Source organism: Pezoporus wallicus, unplaced genomic scaffold, assembly GCF_028554395.1.
Source record: "Pezoporus wallicus isolate ANWC-B61680 ecotype Strahan unplaced genomic scaffold, APGP_CSIRO_Pwel_v1 contig_6274, whole genome shotgun sequence".
Taxonomy (NCBI): Eukaryota; Metazoa; Chordata; class Aves; order Psittaciformes; family Psittacidae; genus Pezoporus; species Pezoporus wallicus.
The window spans coordinates 1-5,325 of NW_026635738.1; positions in this window are offsets into that span (position 1 = coordinate 1).

The following is a 5,325-nucleotide window of genomic DNA, read 5'->3' on the forward strand; positions in this document are numbered from 1 at the left end:
GTGCGCTGCCCGCTCCGCTGCCTGCCCGCGCCGCTCCCTGCCCGCGGGTGGGGAGAAAAGCGCGGTCCGTGTGCGCTGAGCAGGAGCTCGCCCGCCCGCCCTAGCGCGGTGTCGGCGCCAGCCGGTCATTTGCGGGGCGCTGAGCCCTTGCCCCGGGCGCTGCGTTCTGCCGGGGGCGCAGGGGTCGGCCAGGCCGGTGCTGACCACCCCGCGGCCACGGCTGCGCTGGCGGGGCGGGCCTTTGGCGCACAGCGCCCTGCGGCAGCGCGGTCGGGTTTGCCGGGGGTTACTGAGCCGTAGGGGTTTTTGCGCAGGAGGCCGGATCAGGAAGGTCCACCCAGGGCGCTGCCCCGCAGCACAGTCCGCAAGCCAGATTCACGGTCAGCCTGGCTGGGGGCGGAGGGCCGGGGCAGTGTCCTGGAGCTGAGCTGCTTTCCATGGGAAGATTTCTGCTATAGCCAGCCTGAATCAGCTTTCCGGTGCGAGATTCTCATCTTCAGCAGACAAGTAGAGCTGCTGATCAGAATCTAATAATGGGTTGTGAGGGGAGGTGCTTTTAAGTATACCTCTGCTTGTGTTCACACTGCATCCCAGTTCTCTCTCATAGGCAATGTTTTCTTCCCCGAATCCTTTCCAACTGATTTGCATCTTCCTGAAGGTATTATGTCTAGACTTGGATATACTGTTCAACTGCAGCCTCATTTGTTACAAGTAGAATGAAATAAGTACTTGCTACCGTTTCCAAATTACCTGTCTCATTATGAGCTGTAATAGTATTTGTCTGCAATAGCATTTCACTAGTAACTCATTATTTGTATCATGGTTCACTGCAGCTCTCGCATCCTATTTCAGTGTGTTGCTCAAATCCTTCGCAGAACAAATCTTGAACGTGCATACTTTCTATTTCATCGCCAAAATTACTGAATCAGACCAAGGCTGCGTCAGGATAGACTCCTGGAGCACCGCTTGAAAGGCCGTATCAGTCAATGGGGAACTGTTAATGATTAAGACTCTTAATGCCTTTTCAAGCAGTGTAATCATTCATTCATAAATCCAGGTGGTATCATTTAGGCCAAGTGGTGTCCTTACTATTCCTCTAAAATTGTATACAAAATCTCACCAAAGTCAAAGTATGTAGGATCTACTTCTTCGCCATCAGCAGCAGCTAAACTCTCATGTCATTGACAGAAGTGGATGAATCACTTTTTAATCCTCTAGATTGTTAAGAAAAATATTTTTTAGTAACTTCTACCTTTTAAAGGCAGAAGTTTGGCTGCTTGAGTTCGTGTTTTGGGCCCTATTTTGCCTGCATGCAAAGATGACACTGTTTCAGAGTTCTCTAGATTTCTTTTTCTGCATGACTTCTCAGAAGTAACTTTCAGCATTGCAGAGGCTGGTTTGTGATATAAGGAAGAGCTCATTTCCTAGAGGAAATATGTGTTGTCTTGGGTAAGACAGTATTGAGAGGTGAACTGGACCTCCCCCGCACTGCTGAGTGATTGCAGTGGTGGTATTTTTAGTATCTTTGCCATCCCCCTGATGACAGACATTTAATTACCAAGCTGAGGAAAAACATGGTATTAATGTAATGGCTTAGTGTGGAGCACCGAGACCATTCTGGAAAGGCTTGTGGGCTCTCAATGCTGTGTTTCCTGGGCAGGGGCAGTGCAGCAGGCACAGTGCCGGCACGGGCACCGCAGCGAATATGCATTTCTGGATGTAAAAGTATGTCACAAAGAAGTCTTAGCTTAGTGAGCTGTCTACATTGATGCCCCGATTCCTTTCTTTAGTGCTTTATTAGACTTGCCTATGGCTTACAACTTTGCCAGCATTTGGCAGCCCGTGTTGGCAGTATAAAAGACAGCTTATTACTTGCCTTTACACTGTAATGACTGTTACTTCTGCCCTCTGGCACTGCCTATATCAGGCTGCATGTGAATCAGTGTGGCTCAAAAATCCATATTGTGTTGGGCCTGCAGTACCATATAAATATACTACTTCTAGACAAAGACAAATGTGGCATAATACTGGGCTGTGGTATCAGAGTTTGATGCTGTCACAGCAGATTCTGTGCTGCAGTCCAGTATGCACTGAAAATGGGAAGTGTGTTGATTAAATCAATCTGTTCACCAGCCCTAAAGTGATAAGATTGGACACTGGGGGTTGGGATTTTGTCAATTAACTTGGCTCCATGAGCAGCAAGGAAGAAGCAATCCAAGTTGCTGTAGTTTTGTGTTGCAACTTAATCCTTGGCTTGCATGTTGTTAAAAACAAACAACCCCTCTGTGTGTTGATTCCCCTTCCTAGCATTAAAAATAACATCCCCTCCTCCTTTCCAGTTACAATCAGCAGTACATAAATACGCATGTCGTCAAATGGTACGGTTCTTGCTTTAGAACCGATGGTTTAGATCTCTGCACTTGATTAGTGCTTCTGTCCTCAGAACTGCTGTGCCTTGAGCAGGAACAGATCTGCAGATTAGATTAAATTACTGAAGATTAAACAGACTATTTTTAATTTCTGGTGCTTTTACTGGCAAGATGAGTGAACATGTGGATGGCTGTGAAAGAACATATACTCTGCCAAGGGATTCTGGGAGACTCAAGGGACTATGCTTGTCTTGAAAGGCCTGTGGTGACAAAGGCTTCTGCAGCACAGGATTCGTGACTCAAAGAAGCACAGCAATACAGAAAAGATGGAGTGAAAGGGCTGTGGCGCTGGAAATGGTGGAGTTCACACTGGCAGTTGGCAAGATGGTGCTGCTCCGAGTCTAACCAGCATTCCCTGTACTTTGTTTATACAATGATCAAATTTAACAGAAGTAAACTAAAAAGATCAAACTTGTCTCTCTGGACTCTGGAATTACTTTCCTCCTGTCTGCTTACTTAACAAGGGAATGATTTATGGGTTTATTTGGACCTTGACTAATGGCAGTCTCGGGGAAAAAAAGATTGCTTTCACGGGCTCGGCTTCTGCACTTTGGAGCAGGAGTTTGCAGATCAGTGATCTTGTTTCAGCATGCCAAACACCACTACTTGAGCTTTGCTTTGATGCATTAAAAGCCACACTGTGAAGACAAGTCAACAGGTTGAGTGCTGTGTCTTAGTATTTGTGACTTGTTTGCTTCTCTTTCAAAATGAGTTTGTGTCAGTGCTGTGATACCTACACTGTTGAAAAACATGCAGTCTGAGCTTCTCACCCCTCTTGCAATGACTAAACAGCAGAATGTCTGACACATACAGCTGCTGTCACTCATTACTGGGAACACCAATACTTCCATAGCCGTTGGGTGAGCACTAGCAGAGCTATGCTGATGTTCACATGCTAGACACGTGGGATTGCTCACCATGCTGGTCCCCCTTGGTTTTATGAGGTGTAAAACACATTTTCAATCAGGGACCTTCTTGCCCCTCTTTCTGTTGGTGGCGATAGCAGCAGCACTGGCTTAGTGCTTTGGTCTGCAAACAAGGGAGAAGAGTATGTCCCTCTCCTACAATGTTTTCAAACCAACTTTTACTAATATTTACATAGCCAATGTTTTCTAAAGTTCTTCAAAAACTCTTGGACACTAACTTCTGAGAAATCAAAGTTTGCATCAGTTCCTTTATTCTGAATAATTGTACAGTGTTAGTTCTCAAACACACCCCTCTCCCCCAACCAAACTCACAACTAAATGGAAATCTTTAGCACAGATCATTTACAACTCCTTAGTGGCTTACAGGCATTACTTAGATATCTTCCAAAATTGTTTCCCGTGGCAAAACTCAACAGGAAGAAAAGAAAGGGGAAGATACTGGCCACTTCGTTCTGGTTGCAGACAAATCACATTGCATGCACTCAGTGGTCCCAGGAAATGAAAGGCTTCAAAGGCTTGGCCAGAGCCCACATTATTAGATAGTAGTTCTCCGTCTTCTACTAGGAAGGTGCATATCGCACTTAGAGGCAAAAATTCATCCTTAGAATAGCTCAGAGATTCTGGGAGAAGCTGTGAAAAACCACAGCTTGAATCTAATACCAGCCTCAATCATGATACACACGAAAAGAACAAAAATACCAAACAACAAAACCCCCTGTACTCGTAACTGCGTAATACTTTATGAAACTGGTTCAGTTTCTATGCAGACGTTTGTAAGCTCAGGCTGTAAAGATCTGAGAGATTTAAGATACCATTGATCTGACAGTTTCAGGAAGCGTCCATCTGACTCTGAAGATTTGAAATTTGGGACACTACATCAAGCCACACTAGGGGGTCTAAGAGTTTAGAATCACCAAAATCCTTTAGACTTGTGGTCTTGTTTCAGAGATTTTCTTCTCCGGAGGATATTATAGCTACTGTTAATTACAGTAACATCATATTCTTCTGCCATTACATTGTGGTATAGTATAAAAAGCATCCTGGAAAACAGTTTGTACAAGATAAAAATCACAAAGGACCAGAAAGGGGATATTTTTTCAGGTATCAGAAGAGCATTTTGCTTACCACTCCAGAAACAAATCAGTGCTGGTGCCTCCTGTGACTGTCACACAAGCTGGATGTGGACTCCTCATTCTGTTGCTGCTTCTCTTCCCAGATGAAGACTTTCCACAACAGTCCTCTGGCCTAGCACATGTTTTTGGGAAGGGTGTCTCAATCTGCTTACTGATAACTGAAACTTTTCATTGTCAGAACTAACCAGTGCTAACAATCACCAGAGAGTCAAGGGAAGCACTCCCAAAGAGGAAGGAATGAATGTGTGTGACTGTATGTATGCATGTGCCAGCTAGTGTAGTTGCATCTGTAAATTTCTTAGCATGCTTGCTAAAACTCCTGAGCCCTTTAAGCCTAGGAGATGTAACTAAGACTTCAGGAACCTGCTTGGTGGGCAGTCAATCACATCTAAGGTTTTCTGTGTCTAGGGCAGAAAGTAAACCTCCAGAGGTTCATCTCAGAAAGGCTGTTTGGTTGAGCAGATAGGCAAAGAACTCATCAGTTCTGGAGAAATAAAAAAAGCCCTGGAGAGGCAGTTGGCCTGGCCTGCTTTTTGATTAAATAAAGCTCGTTTGTTCTATTCTTGCTTTTCGCCTTTCTTCAGTAGATCAGGTCAGGCACTTAACCTTGGAATAAATTGTTGTTAAAATCAAAGCACTATATGGGGCTTAGTTACGGCACAATAGAAAGTTAGAGCCATTCGGAGTAATAAAGAACAAGACCACTGCCTGATTAAATAGAGCAATTATGAATTCTGAAGAAATTGGGAACCATTTGAAGTCATCAATATCATATTAAGAAGCAAATATTAAAAAGCAAAATTACCCTTTTTAGCAAAAATTGGTTATGTTTTTTAC